Source organism: Alexandromys fortis, unplaced genomic scaffold (assembly GCF_014885135.2).
Source record: "Alexandromys fortis isolate MF-2015 unplaced genomic scaffold, M_Fortis_MF-2015_v1.1 scaffold_42, whole genome shotgun sequence".
Taxonomy (NCBI): Eukaryota; Metazoa; Chordata; class Mammalia; order Rodentia; family Cricetidae; genus Alexandromys; species Alexandromys fortis.
Genome location: NW_026067934.1, coordinates 5,522,782 through 5,542,868, shown reverse-complemented (window position 1 = coordinate 5,542,868; position 20,087 = coordinate 5,522,782). Strand labels below are relative to the sequence as shown.

At 47.4% G+C, this 20,087-nt stretch overlaps 1 protein-coding gene and 1 pseudogene across 5 annotated transcripts in view; one reads left to right on the top strand and one right to left on the bottom strand.

Moving 5' to 3' along the window:
* Positions 1 to 2,402: 2,402 nt before the first annotated feature.
* The window catches only part of Ston1 (stonin 1), a 42,666-nt gene continuing 24,981 nt past the window's right edge, over positions 2,403 to 20,087 (top strand). For 2 of the 5 annotated variants that reach the window (XM_050146088.1, XM_050146089.1), the window contains exons 1-2: positions 2,658 to 3,086; positions 19,056 to 19,261. The gene's annotated coding sequence lies outside the window, so the exon portion shown is untranslated. Of the gene's footprint in view, positions 2,624 to 2,657; positions 3,087 to 19,055; positions 19,262 to 20,087 lie in introns of those variants that run through there. The other 3 variants (XM_050146090.1, XM_050146086.1, XM_050146087.1) reach the window with 3 other exon arrangements.
* On the bottom strand, positions 11,313 to 14,454 carry LOC126504015 (ubiquitin-conjugating enzyme E2 S-like; annotated as a pseudogene).

Genomic DNA, 20,087 nt, shown 5'->3' with positions numbered 1-20,087 from the left:
GTGAAGCTCTGAATAAAATGGAGAAGGGTGGGGGCAGGAGAGATGACTCAGCAGTTAAGAGCACTGGCTGCTCTTCCAGAGGACCTGAGTTCAATTCCCAGCACCCACATGATGGCTCGCAACTGTTTGTAACTCCAAGATATGACACTCTCACACAGACATACATGTAGGCAAAATGCTAATGCACATAAAATAAAAATCAATGTTATTTAAAAAGTTGAGAAGTATGTTCTCTGAGGGTCTGTTTTGTGCAGCAGGGAAAAGGAGCTGGAACGAGGTCCCCAGCTGGTGACATGGCTGTGGTGGCTTAGCTGAGGAGAGGCTAAGCTGTTTGCCACCAGATTTGATTACAGAAAGGACCCTGCCAGAGAGGCTCCCATGGAGATGTGTGCTGGAGTTAGGAGAAAGCGATCTGTGTTGAGGAAAGTGGCAAGCCCCAGAGCAGCACGGATCACAGAAGGGGAGGAGAGTCCCTGGTTAAGAGATAAAGCAGGTGCCAGCGAACTGTAGAAGTCTTTAGAAAAGTCCATGCCCGTCTGCTCCCTGGAGAAGCGTCAGAGTTTCCATGCTATTTCTTTCACCAGTTGAGCTCCCCACCCCACTAACCAGAGCCATACTGCTTATCTCAAAGACGGCGAAAGTAAAAAGGTGCACTCTGAAAGTCGTTGTAGTGGTAGTGACTTCTGCACGTCTTCGCTTCAGTTAGCTGTGCCATTTCTGAGATGGGCTGGCCTCCTTGGAAGCTAGAGGTAGAACAAGGCACAGCAACAGCATAACTCAGCCACCTACTTTATTTTTAAATCTATCATCTATCTTCTATCTCTATTTACCTATCATCTATCTCTATATCTCTATATCTCTATATCTCTCTATCTCTCTATCTATCTATCTATCTATCTATCTATCTATCTATCTATCTATCTATCATCTATTTATCTCTATCTATCTATCTATCTATCTATCTATCTATCTATCATCTATCTCTCTATACCTATCTGTCTATCATCTATTTATCTCTCTATATCATCTATCTATCTATCTATCTATCTATCTATCTATCTATCTATCTATCTATCTATCATCTATCTGTCATCTATCTCTATCCATCTAACATCTACCATCTACTATCTCTATCGATATCTATCAATATTTATCCATCTTTCTATCTATTGTCTATCTATCTGTCTGTCTGTCTACCTACTTGTCATTTATCTTATTTGGTGCTCTGGACTAGAGAGAGGGCCCCATGGTTAAGAGCACGGTGTTGCCCTGATAGCGGACCAGAGTTTGGTTCCCAGCACCTATGCTGGGAAGCTCAGAACTGCTTGTAACTCCATCTCCAGATCTGCTGCTCCTTTCTGGCCTTCTGAACACATTCACAAGCACATACCCACACACACAACATTGTGCTGGCAATCAAATGCCAGGCTTTGCATGGTAGGGAGGCATCGCTGCGCCATGCTTAGCCAGACCCCACATTTTTTCTTCCTTTCTTTCTCTCTTTTCCTCTGCCCTGTTGCTCTTCGCTCCCCTCACCTCCTTACCAGAAGGTTGATCAGCTCCTATCTGCTTCCATAGGGAAATCCATCCCCACCAAAGTTACCAGGTTTTCACTTCCTACGTTCTAGGTGCTCACTGACTGAACCTCAGATCTTAGCCATTACTGGGATGGTAGTGAGGGAAAATGAGGAGGTGAGGGGCATTCCTTCTGTTTATTTCCATTGTATTATGCTCTAAGCATAAACACACTTAGAAATCTTACCAGAGAATAACATGTGTGTCCAACTGTGTGGCATCAGACACACCTGTGCCCTCTCTGGAGCTCCTTTTCCTCCCTGGATCCTGGTGGCTGGATGGACTACTTGAATATCTTTTCTATTTTACCAGGTTTGTCAAGGCCACGAAGATGACACCGGGAAAGGTGCTTTAAAGGTGAATCCCACTGCCCTGTGAATTCAGGGGGAGGCTCCTCCAGGGTTCCCAGCTTCCCACACCTGGAAGCCCAGCACTCAGGTTGAGCTGTTCACCTACCCACCTAACTCTTCCCTGGCAGTTCATCGTGCAGACTACAAAACCATCATTTCTCAACTACCATTGTGAGTACGGGGACTCACCGGGTGCCCCACTGAGTGTCCATCCTGGGGAATGCAGAAACGAATGGGAATGCTCTGCGTGAAAACCTTCGTGATTTCTTTTTACACTCACAGACCATGGCATCATTTCCCACCTCTCCTAAATATTCCAAACCCTCGGGCCCAGAATGTCCTCTTCCCTCACACCCTAGCTAATCCAACTCAAGACTCCATTCTGGGATTCTGCGGCGTTCTTCCAGGAAAAGGGGCGTCCCACTTCCGTTTTTTTTTTTTTTTTTTTTTGTTTTTGTTTTTTTTTTTGTTGTTGTTGTTGTGACTGGTTCAGTCTCACTTGAGAAAGAGACCAAGATGTGTTGAGAGTCACCTGTGGGCCGGCAAGAAGAAGAAGTACTCTTCTGGAAGTACTCCTGGGGAGGAGGAGGTCTTTCCTTTCTCCTCTCTCACGTACTCTTCAGGAAGCACTAAGGAAGCGCTGCGGATTCCTGCCTTCGGCACATAGCGCGGCCCTTCACTCACTCGCCTGGCCTTCTGTGAGTGTGGATTTCACCCAGGAAGGAGGCTTTTTTATTCTAGCATGACTATCCATCCTTCGCTGTAGACCCGGCTGGTTCCACTTTGAAAGAAAAAGAGGAGGCTTCTAGAATAATCTGGTGACCCTTTTCCGACTTCTGCGGGTGAAGCTACGTCTCTTTCTTGGGGAGTACAGACTTATCCGGAACAGCTGGCTTGGGGAGAGAAGCAAGTGTTCAAACTCACAGCAGAAAAACTTTGGGGGATCCAGGGTGGAGAAAGGAGCTAGAGGGGAAGATCCCGCAGGGAAGAGGGGCGGGGACTAAAGGAATGCCCCGCGCGACACCCACCCCCCCCTCGCCCCGCGCAGTCGCCAGGCCCTCCCTGCCCTCCTCCCTCCCTGTCCTCCTCCCTCTCCTTCCTCCCCTCTTCTTCCCTGTGTGGATGGCCGCGGCCAGAGTCGGAGCACCAGCAGCGCTGCCCGTGAGTGATCAGCCCCAGGGACCGGGCGGAGGAGGCTTGGCGAGAGCCCCTCTCCAGGGTGGGGTCGCCCCAGCTCGCTGGAGTTTTGGGCGGGGACAGAGGACTTCTCCGGGGCTTTCCCTCCTGGACACGTCCAGGGCCCGCAAAGGGCTGGACCCCCACAGACTTCTCTCTGCCCTGGGCATAACTGCAAAGAAAGAAAAGTTCAGCTGCACGTAACAGCCAGGTTCCCGGGCAGGCAGGACGGGGCGGGGACTGTAGGAACCCATGCTTGGTTCACCCAGATCGGGGCACCAGACCCTGTCCCGCAAGAGCTCCCTTGGAACTCAGGATCCCCACGTCTACCATACTTCCAACCCCATCCCACAGTCTTCCAGGCTCCTGTTCTTGGTGGTCCTGCCCTCACCGCTGGGTGGGTTCGCTTCCATCCCTCTTTTCCTCTGAGATGACCAGCCAGGCCGAGCCAGCCAGGCCAAGGGGTCCACACACAGGCGTCAGAACACTCTGCCCTAGGGTTTGTTGCAGCAATGTCTTGTGCCCGGATTAGGCATGTGAACCCTGTGGGTGCAGGTGCGAACGAAAATAGATTCCCTTTAGGACTCTACTATATGTATGGTTTGGTAGCACCCATCCTGGGTATCTAGTTGTCTATCGTATGTCTCCTTTCTTCCCAACTGTATACCCCTCAACAATGATAGTTAATCTAATTAGACGGCAAAACTTATAATACAAGACAGAATGCTAGCCAAAAAAATGTGTTCAGGACCGGTGAGATGACTCAGGGAGAAAAGGTGATTGCTAAGCCTTGACAACTTGAGTTGGATTGCTGGGAACCCCAGATAGTGCAAGGAGAAAACCCACTCCCTCACGTTGTTCTCCATATTCAACCCATGCACAGTGGCACATGCTATCCCCCCTCCACTGCCGCCACAGAAAGGAAAAAACAAACAAACAAGCAGCAAAAAAGCAGCGAACAGTAAATAAAACATACCGTGCAGAAGCTGGTCTTCTCAAAGTGAGGACTTCAGTCTCTACTAACTGTTAGTGAAGCTTTTTTTTTTTCTTTTTTGACTGCTCTAACCCAGCTATTACAGCCTCCCCCAGGCTAGAGGTTTTAATTTGCCTGACGTGCTTGGGCAGGAAGGCTGTTGGCCTGCAGTTGTGCAAACAAGAGAAAGAATGGAAGAGGCTAAAATGAGAGGGACCACAAACAAAATAAAACACAGCGCTAGTTTCTAGCCCCGAGGCTGTGGCTTTAGCTGCGTTCTGATTGGGAGGAAGAGCTGTTTAGTTCATTTGTGTGGTTTTTAGGTTGGGTTCTAGTATGGCTGAATCAGTGTTTCCATGATGGGCTTGGTTCTATGGCTGCTTCCAGAGAGCCTCTCGAGTCTTTCCTGGAACTACACAGATGGATTCGGGGGTAGTTTTTGTTGTCGTTCGTTGTCTGTGTTTTAGGGATTGAGTGATTTTGACTGCCTCACCAACTCAGAATCAGAGCTGTTGGAAGCAGCCAGGGCTTCATCAAAACTTTGTTGTGTGGGAGGAACTGCAGGGGAATGCTGCGCTTCACCATATGTGAGAAACACGTACTTCTGTTGGTTTCTTGAAGTGTGTTTACATGTGTGTTGTGTATGCGGGTGTGCATGCATCTATGGATGGCAGGGAGGGTGTTATTCCCTTGAAACAGAGTCTCTCACTGAACCTGAGCTCGCTGTTTTCCCCAACAGACTGGCAAACACCAGCATCACCCTGTCTCTGCTCAGGCATGCCTCCTTTTGGCCAAGTTGAATGTTCTATGTGAGTGCATGGGGATCCGAACTCAGATCCTTTAGCTAGCCCTTAAGGAAGAGAAGCTTCTGAAAAACTATTCTCTTTCTCTACAAACAATAATGAGACCATAACACATGTTGCAAACAACCTTTTAAAGCAGGTCAGGGGAGAAATAAAGATTTAAAGACCATGGTAATGCGGAAACTCGTAACGGCGTTTAGTCTTGAGAATAAGAGACTGTTGGCGAGCCGTCTGCATCCTCCCCTGCAAGTCTCAGGAAACATGGAGGAGAGGGCAAATAGAGTGAAAGAAGTGAAGGATGGGAAGACACGCTAAGGAAACCTGTTCTCTTCAGCATGGTATGGATGGTGCCCCGTGAACTCATAGCCACAAAATGGGGCCCGCCTGTTGTCCGTCATGGATGGGGAGGGGCTCATAAGGCCCATGCTAGAACAAGCAATCCTAATAAAGTGAAGTGGAACACACACACATACACACACAGATGGACAGGGAGAAAGGGATAAGAGGACAATGGGAGGGAGATGATCAAAGTACATTTTACATATGTATGACATTGTGAAAGAATAAATAAAATATAAAAAGGATTTAAAAATTGAATTCATTGAAAATGGGGGAGGGCTTATTTTAAACAGGCTCTAACTCACTTCTGCCCAGTTTGACAGCTCACATTTGTATGAATTAGTAAGGCTTTGTCAGTAGTCTCAGTGCATAAAGACCACCTTCATTTAAGTGCAGGTCCTAAGTGTTGAACTTGTATGGCCCCATTGCTTAGAAAAACAATGCACCCCGATAAGAATCTTTTGTTTCTTCCTCTTCCTGGGAATTTCTAATCCTGTCCTAAAGCCCTGGAAGTCAACCTTCTGCTGTTTGGAGACACCGTGTGGAATGAATCTAGTTAAACAGGGTAGTCTGCCAGGCATCCAGCAGCAAAGACTGACTAAGTGGCCTCGGAGTAGGCTTTACGTTTGATTCTGGAGATGTCAGCAGACCACAGAAGGGTCCCTGACCTCAGGGTGAGTGTGATGGATAGTGAGGTGGAGGCCATATCTCCAAACAGCCAAGAGAACGTCAGCCACCATCTGGCCAAGGCACATGGGTTAGAAACCTGCATACTGAGAGAAGAGAGCAGGGGATGTCGTTATCATTCACGAAGAGGTGGGACCCGAGGCCGGTCCCACGAGGGGCGGTGGTCCCACGAGGGGCAGCAGTTGGCCACTCAGGGCCTCACGGGTCCTCTGGCGGGTGGCCCGAGGCCAAGGGGAAGTCAGACAGATAGATACGTCATGCAGAGACAGCTGGGGTATAGAGTTTATTTAGTGGGTTATGGAGGTGAAAGGGAGGGGGAGAAAAGGGGAAGGGGAGGGTGGGAGAAGGGAGAGAAGCAGAAGCTGCCTCTTCAGAAGAAGGGCAGAGAGAGAGAGAGAGAGAGAGAGAGAGAGAGAGAGAGAGAGAGAGAGAGAGAGAGAGACCTGGAGAGGAGGTGGGAGATCCACTTGCCTTGGCAGAAGGGGGAGGTTGGGAGTGGGAGGGGCTTGTCTCTTGAAGGGACAGGGTACCCCGGAGACAGACCAGGCCAGCACTTTACAACAGTTGTCAAAAAGTAGACTCAGCACAGGAACGCTATGTGGCCTTTAAACACTGTACCATACTGAATACTGAGTCACATAGGAGATCCTCAGAGTATGGGGTAAATTTAAATAGCAAGTTTACGGATTAGAAAGCACTAGCCTTTTGCTCTTTGAAAACACACCTGTAACAACTGGAATTATATGCTTTGAAGTGGATGGGGGATTATAGTTGCTTTTGCTTTTTCTGTGTGTTTGCCAGGGTTACTCAGCTTTTGACAGTAATGATAGCTAACATTCAACGAGTGTTAAACACGCTCATGGAGAATTTCATTTTCAAAGTCTCTCAGGAAAGAACTGTTATTATTTTCATAGTGGAGATTCAGAAACCAAGATTAGAGGGGAATTTGCCATGGCTGTACAGGCACTAACTGTGGAAAGCAAACCTCAGACTTAAGTCAGTAGTGAAAGTCTAATATTATTATGGAAAAATCAAAAAGGGAAATAGTTCTTGTTTTAATAGAGTCAATTATTTTGATTGCTTTTAAAATCTGCTTCCCAAAACCTTCGTCTTCCCCTGTCTTTTCTTTTTGGAAGTCTTTGAGAATTGCTCCAGACTTACAGCATAGTTGGGAAACAGCTCTACCTCATGAGATGTATCCAGAATTCTCTGGAAGTTTCCCAGCCAGACTGGAGTTCCAGGAATCCCATGGGATTCTGGTGCAGCTTCAGTATAAGGCTGGAAGTTTTGAAGTAGACTCGGCAGACCATGCTCCAGAGCTGTCACTGTTCTTTACAGCAGTGTGAGGGGACAGGAGTGAGTGTGTCCTGACGCTCAGTTCTCTGTGAACGGGGTAGTGAGCTGGCATCTGGAAGCCTGGCTCCAGGGGTGATCTCATGTGTTGCCAAGGTTGGCTGGTTTAATGCACATGGGGATATTTGGCCTGATTCTGAAGCTCAGTCACATAGCATTGGCCACTCTCTCAGGCAGCCAGGCCCTGGAGATCACTTTATCCTTCTCCTTTATAGTACCTACCTACTTTCTTTAGAAAGTTCAGTTTGTTTGATACCCCCACCTCAAAACAAAACAAAGCAAAACAAAAACAACCCTGCTGACTTAGATGCCCGGAGGATGTTTCTCTTCCATTTCTCAAGGAGAGATTTCTGGAAGACTCATGATTCCAGTAATGGTGACCTCCTCATTCAGAACATGTTGTAGCCAGGTGTGATGACACATGCCTTTAATCCCAGCACTCAGGAGGCAGAGGCAGGTGGATCTCTGTGAGTTCCGGGACAGCCTGGTCTACAGAGTGAGTTTAGGACAGCCAGGGCTGTGTAGCAAGAGCCTGGCTGAGAGTGAGTACAGCTCTTGCAGAGGACTGGTTTGGTTCTCAGCATTCACACTAGGTGGCTCACGGCCACTTGTAACTCAGGCTCCAAGGGATCAGATGCCCTCCTCTGGCTCCCATGGGCATCTGCACTCACAAGTCCACCCTACTACATACAATATAAAAATATAAATTAATAAATCTCAAATAAAAAGAAAGAAAGGTCACTATAATGGTGAGTGATCCCTCCCCAAACGATCAAACTTAGACTGTTGTGAGGTCTTGTTTATATTTAACAAATAAGAGGTTTCTTTCTGTTCTCAGTGTATGTCCCTACACTTAGAAAAAAGAGGCAGGCAGATTTTTATGAGTTTGAGGCCAGGCTTATCTACATAGCAAGTTGCAGGACAGCCAAGGCCGTGCAGTGAAACCCTGTTTCAAAAAAACTAAAATAGAAACATTTCCTTAGCTCTCTTATACTTATCGAGTTTAAATTAGTCCTATTAATAAGTTGGGTAGCTTTTCCTCATATATTTATATGTGTATATAAACATTGAACAGTTTATAAGATGTAAAGATTATGTGTTCTTTAAAAATTGGTAAAATTAACCAACTCTAAAACCACTTAGGTCACTTACATGGAGCACATGTGTCAAGTTCCTGACACCCTCGTGTTCTCTTTTCTTTTTTTTTAAAAAATATTTATTTATTTACTTATGTATACAATATTCTGTCTGTGTGTATGCCTGAAGGCCAGAAGAGGGCACCAGACCTCATATTACAGATGGTTGTGAGCCACCATGTGGTTGCCGGGAGTTGAACTCAGGACCTTTGGAAGAGCAGGCAATGCTCTTAACCGCTGAGCCATCTCTCCAGCCCTCTCTTTTCTTTTTTGATACAAGGTCTCACCTAGTCTACACTGGCCTTGAACCTGCTGTGTAACCAAGGTTGTCCTTGAATTCCTGATCCTCCTGCCTCCACCGGCCAGGTGCTGGGATTATGGATACATGTTACCATGTCCTGAACTGACAACTAAGTTTTAAGATCGATTATTGATTCATTTGATTTTCCCTTTGTTCTCAATTCAGTTTTGATTATTAATAATGTGATCCACTTAGGTGTTCTCAAATTTACTTTTTATTTGTTAATTAATTAGTTTTTATTTTATGTGTATATGTGTTTTGCCTGTGTGTGTGTGTGTTCACCACACGCAAGCAGTGTCCTCGGAGACCAGAAGAGGGTATCAGATCCACTGATACTGGTGTAACAGACTGTAGTGAGCCAAACCCGGGTCCTCTGCAAGAGCAACAAGTGCTCTTAACTGCTGAGCCCTCTCCAGCCCTGTCTGTGTCTTAGATGTAGTACCAGAAAGTTCACAGTTTCCTTTCGTAGCTTTCTCGTAGATGCTGACTGTAGCTTAATGTTCTTTATATACTTAATATTGATTTGTGCCAACTCTTTTATTTAAATTAACATAGAGGTTTACTTAAGCCTTTTCAAATATCTATCTATCTATCTATCTATCTATCTATCTATCTATCTATCTATCTGTCTGCTGTCTGTCTGTCTGTCTGTCTATCCATCCAAAGTCTTGGTTGGTATGATATTTGTTGCATCCCACGCTGGCTCTAAACTCATGGTAGTCTTTCCGCCTCGGACTCTTGAGTGTGGGGATGATAATCGGGAGCCATCATCTCTGTCTAAGAAAGGCTTTTGTTTTTAAATCTCGCTCCTAGAGGAATGGCCTTCCTTATGACATTGCACACGTCGTTTTGGGTGATTGCCCCACCCTCCTCTCATCCCTCCTGCCTACCTCCCCTGCTGTACCCCTTTGCCTCCAGTATCTCCTGTCCACTTTCACACCATACCCTTTTATTCTCTTCCCCTCACCTTAAAGACTGCTTCCCCATCTTATGGACCTCTTCTAGCTTCCTGGCTCTACCTGCATTTCCCTCACCTAAGCACACATATTTAGCAATATGTGTATTGACATACGAGAGGGTTGTGTAGCGTTCATCTTTTTGAGCCTGGATTACCTCGTTTAACATTTCCTAGTTCTATCCATTTTTCTGCAGATTTCTTTTTTTTTTTAAACTGCTGAGTAAAATTCTGTTGTGCATTTGTGCCGCATTTTCACTATTCATCCACCTGTTGATGACCATCCAGGCCGCCTCCGTTTCCTGGCTGTTGTGAATAGTGAGACAGTGAACACGCAAGTACAGACATCTCTGCAGCGGACAAATGCACTTTTCTCCAGATGCCCAGCAGTGGGAGAGCTGTATTTTTAGTTTCTTGCGCTGTCTCCACGCTGGTTTCCACGGTGGCTTCCTCTCTTCCCTCGTCCTCACCAGCAATGGTGAGTGGTTTGCCTGATGACAACCATTCTGACTGGGGAAGTGTTGGGAAATATGTTAAGGTGTGTTACGTTTGTTTATGTTGTATTTGTTTAACTCTGTGAAGCTGTGATTCTTTGCCTGTCTAGAACACCTGATGGTCTAATTTATTATCTAAATGGCCAATAGCAAGGCAGGAGCAAGGATAGGCAGGGCTGGCAGGCCGAGAGAATAAATAGAAGGAGAAATTGGGGAGGAGAAGGGTAGTGACCAGGGAAGGAGGAGGACATCAGGGTCCAGCTGTCCAGCTACACAGTAATCCACAGAGTAAGGGTAAGATTCACACAAGAGAACTGGAAAAGCCCAGAGGCAAAAGGTGATCAGGGATAATTTAAGAAAAGCTGGCATAAAACAAGCCAAGTTAAGGCCAGACATTTATAATGAAGAATAAGCCTCTGTGTGTGACTCATTTGGGAGCTGGGTGGTGCCCCCCCAAAAAAGTCCAAAGAGCTTGCTAACATCATCAGACTACAGGGAAGAGATGGGATCTCAAAGTACTTACAATTTGCACTTCTCCCATGGCTCTGGATGTTGAATACTTTCTTTATGAAATTAAAAAAACACATTTATTTATAGAATTTTTTGTCTCTCTGTGTGTATGCATGTGCTACAGTGCGTGTGTATACATGTGCTACAGCGTGTATGTATACATGTGCTGCAGCATGTGTGTATGCCTATGCTACAGCATGTGTATGTATGTGCTACAGCATGCATGTGTATTCATGTGCTGCAGCGTGTGTGTATGCATTGCTGCAGCATGTGCATATGCATGTGCTATAGCATGTATGTGTATGCATGTGCTACAGCATGTGTGTATATGCATTGCTATTGTGTGTGTTTATGCATGTGCTTACAGCATATATTCATGCGTGTGTGTGTGTGTGTGTGTGTGTGTGTGTGTAGGTCAGATGACAACTTGATGCATTTCGTTCTTAGCTTCCACAGTGTGAGTTCTGGGGATTGGACTCAGGTCTTTAGGCTTTTTTTGTGTGTGTGTGTGTGTGTGTGTTTGTTTTGCCTTTCCAACTTCATTGAAAAAAACAAATCCAGATTCTTCCCCTCCTGCCCCACCACAGCCATAATTTAAATAATTTAGAGACAAAGTGGGAGGGGACAGAACTGAAGGGGAGGGAGAAGAGCCCCCTACACTCACCTCGGTGCCTGCCTCTTGTCCACCTTCTTGGCTGCAGCTATAACTCTCTTTTGTTTCGTGGGACCCTCAGCTCCTGCCAGGACCCCTGGGGTCAGAGGGTCAAAGGAGGAGGATGTAGCCCCACTGGCCAGTTCCCAGGTAGTCTCAACCCTCCCCCTGCTGCTGCCCCCTGCACCCTCACGGATCTCTGTGAGAAGATGGACCCGGCAGCGTTCTCTTCATAGTTCTCCAGAAAGCAGGCAGCCTGCTTCCTTGCTGAGTGTAGAGTCTGGATGAGGGCGAATCAGCAGGTCCTGATGGTCAGCAGTGTGTGTCAGATGCCCAGCTCAGTCACCCAGTCCTCGTGAGCACGCTGGCACAGATTTCACCATTGGCACTGACATTTGGTAGAAGAACTTAGTCAGGAAGTATCCCTTGTCTAGGGAGGCAGGGAAGTCTTTGCCCAGTAGGAGCTTTACACCAAACAGGCCTCCTGCACAGGGGTTCCCTCAGGGCCTTTGACAGTGGTGAGGAGCTCCTCATTGGGGAAGACTTTAATCCCACCGAGGCGTCTGTGGTCAGTGTTGTTACCTCCACACACAGGTAGCCTCAACCGCCCTTCCACTGCTGGTGCTCCCTGGACCCCGTGGGTCTCTGTGACTCGAAGGGTGGCAGTGGGGTTGAGGTGTGCATGGTTGGGAGCCAGGTTCAGGATTCAGCCGGCTGGAGACAGGGAAGGGAGAAGTGCCTTTTACCTGCTCAGACCATGAATGCTCTAAAAATATTTATTGGCTATTTGCATCTTTCTTTCTCTCTCTCTTTCTCTCTTTTTCTTTCTTTCTTTTGCTGTTTATTTCATTGGCCCATTTATTAATTAATAGTTTTTTTAAATTATTATTTTAGTGTGTAGCTTTTGTAGTTCTTTGTATATTCTGTGTATTGAGCTCTTGCCTGAAGCACAGGTAGCAAAGATGTTCTTGGATTCTTCAGGCTGTGTGTTCACTCTGCTGATAAAAGCATGTTTTGCTGTGCAGAGTTTGTTACTGTTTGGGGCTATTTCCTGTGCTGTCGGGTTATGTTGAGAAAGTTTCTGCCTGTATTGTTTCCCGAAGTATTTCCGCTTAGCACTTCCAGTACGTCTATGTTTATTTATTTGTCATGTATGCATATGCATGTATATTTTTATGAGTGTATGACATGTATGTTCACTTGCCCATGGAGGTCAGAAGAGGGTTTAAGACCCCCTGGAGCTGGAGTTACAGTTAGTTGGTGGGGGGCTAGGAAACAAACTTGAGCCCTTTGGGAGAGCAATAAGTACTCTTAACTGCCAGGCTATCTCGCCATCCCCCTCTTCTTAACCTTGAGGAAACAAGAGTGGCCATAGCCCACCGCTCTCTGTGACCCCACTTCAGCAAACAGACGGTGGAGTTAGGCAGAACTGGACCGTAGTGCAAGCTTGTGCCCCCTTCGGTGAGTCTTTGACATCTCTGCAGCTAAATAGCTTCCTCTATAAAAACAGCAATAAGGAAACCTAGTGGGTGTGTTTGAATCCAAGTGTGATCCCAGGGCACAGTAAGCCCTGGGCCCATGTTAGTACCCACAGATGCAGTCACCTCCCGCTGCCTACCCTCTTCTTAGGTGCTTTCGACCAAGACTGGGCTTCATAGAGTCTAATCTGAGAGGCCCTGGCCACACCTCCAAAGAGCTCCCGTTTTCTCGGTCATCAATTTTGAATGCTCTTGGATGAGTTTCCTTAAGGCTTTGATTTGGCCATTTGGCACCTCTCACCTTTTTAGCAGGGTGACTGTGGCCACCAAAGAACTATGTCCCGCTGATCAGAATCATCTCTATGCTTTATTTGTTGGTGCTTTGCCTTTTAAGGAAACCAAACCCTTCATTTTGTTATTCATGTTAATGTCTTAAATGCACCAGTCTCGCTGCTTCCGGCCCTCGACTTTCCTGGGGGGCCATGAAGGGCCTGAGACTTGGGAAAGTAGGAAGGTAGCGTGTTCATAAAGGCATGACCAGGGGAGGAGAACTCAGCTAGCTGTTCCTTGAGAACTGAAGACCAAAGCTGTGTCTATTCGATAGCCATCACTTATCTGGGTCCTCTGGCATCTGTATCTCAGAGAATGCTGAGTTTTGCAAGAGTCTTAGCAGCAACTATGATGATGGAAGGGGGAGGTAGGTCAGTGGGCAAAGGCACTCGAGAACCGACTGATACAAGTTGTCTCCTGACCACTGACGCACTGCCCCACCCTCAGCGCACAAACAGACAAATACAATTTACAAAAAGAAACAGTGGAGCTGATAGCTGAGTCTGTTCTTAAGTAGAGGAAATGATCACTATGAAAACAAAATGTAATTGGAATTACGGACACACTTCCATTTAAATATCTGTGCTTGTACATAAAAATAGCTTTTCCACTACGGAGCTCGGCCAAGGACTGCGCGGAAACAGCAGTGCGTGTCTAATTTAACACAGCTGCAGCCTAGGGACTCGGTGACAGGGCTGGCATCCTGGCTGCTCATCCCTGGGAGTGCTTTACCCTAGCTCGCTACAGCCCATATTCAAAGCCTATGTGGAGGGTTACAAAAGGAAAATGAGGATACATCCCTTGTTTTCTTTTTGTCTTCCCTTCCCTTTTTCTTCCTTTCCTTCTCCCTCCCCGTCTTCCTCCCTCCCCCTCTTCCTTTCTGAGACAGGGCCTCGCTGCTGCCCATCACCACTGATCCTGAACTCCTCATCCCTCCGTCTTTTCCAGAGATGGATTACAGAAATGCCCCACGTGCCTAGCTCAAGCCTTGTATATGTTGGCCTCATGTTAGCATTAACACAAATAGAGAAATGCTTTAAATTTTGACTCTTTACACCCAGAGACCCCCTGCTCCTGCACCTTCGGGCCTATGGCATTGTGGCTTGAAGCAGGGTCTTGTACATGTCATGAGCATCCCAGTTCCTTTGCTGGTGTCCATCTGGTCACTACTAATTGTAAGGAAAAAAAAATATTTTGTAGGAAAAGTGATCAGAGCTCAGCTGAGAATCAGATGGTAGAGCCAGTGTCCTCTGAGAAGGTGCAGACTTGCGGAGATTATCATTTCCTCCAGTGAGGAGAGAAATCTTGTTTGCCGGTTGACGTCATCCTCAGTGTCAATCATCTTTGAGTGTGAGCTGTATAGATGCAAGGGTTGGGCCACCTTCCCCAGCCCTGCTCAGCAGGGTTTGCCTCCTCCTCACCCACACGTTCCCCTCTCCTGCCAGATGTTTCTACTTAACTGTTCACAGGTCCGCATCCTGTGCACCAGCCTCCCGCCAGCTTGTCTGTCTGACAGGGGGAGTCTCCCACCCCACCCCCCATCCCCGCTCCCACAGGGGCGCGGGAGAGGCAATGGGATGTGCTTTGCTTACAATGTGTAGCTTCTGCTCACGTGAGGCAGGCGCTTGCTCCTTTCTTGGCTTCCTAAACTGCCAGTGTTCTTCATTCTTCATCCAGCAGCTCACCCAGTCCCTTAATCCCGTCTCTTCTAGTAGAACTTTACTCGTTGTCTTTTTTTCTTATGCTGTGTTGCTGGAACTTTTCAATGCTTCTTGGACCCTGACTTTGCCTTGCTTAGGATTGTTCCACCATCTTTTGGTGTATGTGGCACCCCTTACTGTTCTGTGAGTCTATTGGCAGTGTTCTCTGGGATAGAGTCCCTTTGGGGAGCAATGGCAGCGTTTTGGAGAATTGTCCCCAAGCTGTGAAGGATGTACACGATAAACAATTCTTCTGTTCTGGACTTTGAATGGAAGCATGTAGGGCAGGAGCCATCAGGTCCAGTCCCAGCTTCTCTCTCGAAGGCTTCGTCCATCTCTCCTGCTTTGACTTGGCACCCCCTCTCTTTCTCTCCCCATCCCTTACTCTCTCCAGGGTCTTCCTATGCATCCTCTTCGGTCCTGAAACTCTTTCTGTAGACCAGGCTAGCCTCCAATTCACAGAGATCCACTTGCCTCTGCCTCCTGAGTACTGAGATTAAAGACATGGGCCACCATGCCTGGATACTGTTTTATTTATTTTTCTTTAAATGTCCCTCTGTCTCCTCATTGCTTTTAGGATGAAATCAAAATTGTTATCGTGGTGCTCCCCCACCCGACCCCGTGAGCCTTTTGGACATTACTCCTCCAACTGTGCCTCTCTAGCCAGACTTGCTCTGTTTAGCCTTATCAATGCCAATCTTCATGGTGCAGCTCAGATGCTGTCTTAGTTACTATTCTGTTACTGTAAAGAGACACCATGACCGAGGCAACTTAATAAAAGGAGAGCATGTGAGCTTACTCACAATTTTAGAGGGTTAGTCCATTGTCATCATGGCGGGAAATAGATAGGCATGACACAGGGACAAGAGCTGAGAGGTTTACATCCTGATTTGCATGCAGTAGGAAAGGAGGGAGAGAGAGAGAGAGAGAGAGAGAGAGAGAGAGAGAGAGAGAGAGAGAGAGAGAGACTGGCCCTGACACGCATCCTAATACTTCTTGAACAGTTCCACTCCCTGGTGACTAAGCGTTCACATTCCTGAGCTATGGGGGCTATTTCGTTCAGACCACCACAGCTGCCCCATTCTTCCCGAAGTTCTTCACAACCCCCACCCCTCAATTATGGACATTTAAAATGTTTTAGTAGATGGATTTATGCTGTGTGTGTGTGTAGGGACACGTGTAGAGGTGGGAGGACAGATTGTGTGAGTCAGTTCTCACCTCATATGCAGACTTCTGAGATAGAACTTAGGCCATCAGAGTTGGTGGCAGGCACCTTTCATTGGGCCACCTTGTCAGCCCCAATTGTGGGTACTTATCACCCTCGTTCCCATCATACTTGATTAAGGCCACGGAACCCCTCATTTGTCTTTAACATATTGAGATAGCTTTTGAGGGCTGCCCTTACCAGGCGGGGAATTCTCTGGTGGAGCACACTGCGAGTGCTTTTACTTCCGGCACTGCCTTAAGAGTGCTGAGTGATCATTGTTGAATGTGTTTATGCACGAGAGAATTAACACACACACACACACACACATAAACACACGCATGCATGAACACACTGCATGAGCACATTCCTCAAGACACAGATCCCTAGGGGAAGATTACTTCAACTCTTAAAATAATTCTAAACACATATCAGTGTGTAAGTGGGTTACTGTTTATTTAAAAATGGACAGAATGCATAATAAACAGGCAAAGAAGGGGAAACTTAGCCCTAATCACACTCAGAAGATAGCCTTGTTCACACTCAACTGCAATAGGAACAATGTGGGAGACAAAGCGAGAGTTCACATACATCTTTTTAATCTGTATTGTCCCGAGATCAACACTCTACCTCTCTGGGTCTCTCTTGCTCTGTTTGTCAATTGTAACTTGAGAAAACACAGTATGCAATACCCATTGAATATTCTAGAGTTATTTCTTAAAGACAAACAACTTGTTGTCTTCTGCTCAAGTGGAATGAACTATGGACTGTCCAGTGCTGGCCTCGTTGTTAAGTCTGGAGCATAGCCCTCCAGCCCCTGGCATCCATCCCAGCCCGTCTGGCCTGGGAGTTGCTTTGGTCTGGACTCCAAATCCCAGCTTGCCAGGTCCTGACCCCTCCCTGAGGAGGGTCAGAACCACTCCGACAGGGTATTTAAGTGGGCTCCCAGAGAAGAAACATGGTTTTCGGGTCTCCATGGGCTCCCCGCTGTCCTGTCTCCCCGCCATGCACTCAACTACCCGAGAGTGCCTTACTTAATAAATGGGCATTTTGATCTGGTTTGATTTGACCTAATTGGATATCTTGTGTGGGCGGAGCTGCCTCTTTTTTTTTGTTTTTTCTTAACACTCATGACAGTCCCTCAGCTTTTGACTGTACTGGTGTAAGAAGCAAGAGCTCATGGGTAGGCTTGGGAGATAAGATGACTGGGTAAAGCAGAAGCAGCAGCCATGTCTCATGACAGGGTGAGGTTAAGGCTCATGGTGGTGTGTGGGTGAGGCTAGCGACTGCCCACAAGAGGGTAAAGGGCTGGGCAATGTGCTGCCCGGGACAGGCTGAACGAACACGCCTTCTGCTCTGAGGAAGTATGGGAAGACCCAGTGCCGGTCATCATCAGCTTCTCTGGGTTAGCTGAAAGGTGGGCGAGGGAAGCTGTTTAAACTCACTGTGGGTGGATCCTGAAGAAAGAGAGGAGAGTTGAGTCTTGTCTAAATCAGAATGAAATGAGCTCACAAAACAATCAGGTCTTTATCATTGGAGGAGTCTCTGCAGCTTCTGCCTAGTTCCTCAGTAGGGATATCATATTAAAAAGTTCTAGCCAGGCAGGGTGGCCCATGCCGTTAACCCCAGCACCAAGGAGGCGGAGACAGGAGGCTTGCTGGGGCTCAGGGCAACCATCCTGGAATAATTGGTGAGCTCCAGTTCTCTGTGAGAGATTCTGCTTCAGCAAACATGGTTGTATTAGTTACTTTTCTATGGTTGTGGTAAAACACCACACCCAAAGGCAACACAAGGAAGAAAGAGTTTATTCTGGGCTTATGGTGTTAGAGGGTTGAGAGTTCTTGATGGTGGGGAGGGAAGAGTGGCAGCCGGAGGGAGGCATAGCAGCAGAAAGCTGAGAGGTCACATCCTCACCTGCAAACACAAGCAGAAAGAGGAAAGTTGGAGTGAAGCAAGACTATGACCTCCCAAAGGCCGCCCTGGCCTCCCAAAGGCTGCTGTTTTAATGATCTTCTTCTTCCAACTCCCCAGACTGAGCCACCAGTGGGGACCAAGTGTTCAAGTGAGGGTTGTTTCTCATTCAAACCGCCACAAAGGTGGACAGCACCTGAGAACACTAAAATTCACCTCCACACACATGAGCGCAAAAGTTATCCTTTGACTTCTACATGTGTGCTGCTCAAACACACACACACACATTCCTGAATTATGAACTTGAATTATTGAATTATGAATCCTGAATTATGAAAGTTAAGTATCTTGAAAAAAATTTTAATTCTAGGAGGAACACCCCCCCCCCCATCCTTTTAAGTTAAACTCTTGGATCTCATGCCTTTTCCTTTACAATGTGATGTGGTGAACCATACTGTCCTGGAGACTGGCCTTTGGGGACTCTAGTCTTTGTCCCCCACAAAGCAGAGCTAACTGAGTTAGATTTAGTGTGTCAGGATATGGCCTAGCCAGGGGTTCTCTGGGGGATGTTCCAACACTTCGTTCATGCTCAAGAGAGTGAGAGAGTGGAGGCTTCCTGCTCTGCGCCGAGCTGGGGCTGCACCTCAGATGACGGAAGGCCTCTTCCCGGCCCTTCTGCTTTGCTCTACTAGAGGACTGTCTAACCTAGACCCTGACTCTCAGACTTGGAGAGTCCGTTCTGGGTACCACCCGGGAGCTTTCTTAGCTTTCTTAAAGCAGCACGCTTCCCCACAATGCCTGCCTCTCCTCCCATTCCTTTCTTTGCCTTTTTGTTTTTCTTTGTCACTTTGCCTTCCTCTCCTCACCATGCTAAATGGTACCACATTTCTACATGTTCAGTCTTTATTTTTTTTTTTTCCTCGTGTTCTTTACCTTCCCAGTTTGGGTGAGAATGTGGGTAGCTTGCAAGCTCCAATACACATGAAGAAAGATGCCCAGAGACTGGTTAAGTGGAGCCCTTAGTTTACTGGCAGAGCAACTGGGCCAGGACAGTTTCCCGACTTCCCGGCTGGCCTCTGGCCTGGACAGCACGCTCTGTTTGCTAACATCACTGGGTTTACACTGCAGCAAAGCCTTTCTCTTTGTGTGGTCATTGTACCAGAAGAATTCACTCGGGAGCCAGTCCCAGGCTCTTAGAGACACAGAGTCTGAGTCTGCGCCGAGGCCCAAGAACAGCAGCAGCATCAGCAGCTCCCGATACTCCAGACTTCCAGGGCCACATTCATCATGCTGTGTGACAGTCCCCAAAGTCCCTGAAGCTTGAGAGTCCTGAGGTGGGTGACTTGTTCCATCCCAAGCCTTCCCGGTTGGTAGCCACACTTCAGGGAAGCTGTGGAAAGGATGGCGCTCTTTCTGTCTTCTGTGAAAGGTGACGGAGCCCTTGGAGGCAGACCTCTGGTTCTGGGTGTTGCAGTTGGTGGCTCATGTGACGTTTGGAGGGAGACACAGTAGAACTGATCCCTCTGCAGTGAGGGAAGGACTGTTGTCCCAGGCACAGCAGGGCTCAGTTGTGTAACTCAGCCTGTGTCGTCCTCTTCACAGTCTTCCATGGCCTGTACCATTCCAGGGGTTGAGCCCCGCCCTTAACCCTCTACTGAGAAGGTAAGGCTCTGCTGCCCCTGAGCCCTGGGAAAAGCTGCACTAGGATGTTAAACATGGACCTTTATCATCCTGTTGGCTCAGCCTGGACCCTGCGTGTCTCCTTCCCTAGTAGCTAGCCGAATCTCTTCTCCAACGTGGCTGCCACTGGTTCTGGGCCAGTGCTGTGAGATCCTGTGCTGCCTGGGGTGAGTTTCCCCAGCCATCCATGCTGCAGCCGCATTTCCTTCCCAGAGATAAACATCTGCTTCCTGGTTGGTGGGTATGTTCCTGGATACAGTTCTTCACTCATAGAGATCCTGCGAGACACTCTAGCATCAGTGGAAACTGGCCTGATGTCAGGTACTTTACCAAATGTTTCCTAAGCTTTAGGTCTTTAGCCTACACTGGGACAGGGAACCCAGGCGTAAAACTCCATCAGTTCCTGGCCTGAGTGGAGACTTGAGGAGACACCTAGCCTTTGGTGACAAGTGCTTTCAGAAGCCCCAGCCTGGATTCTGG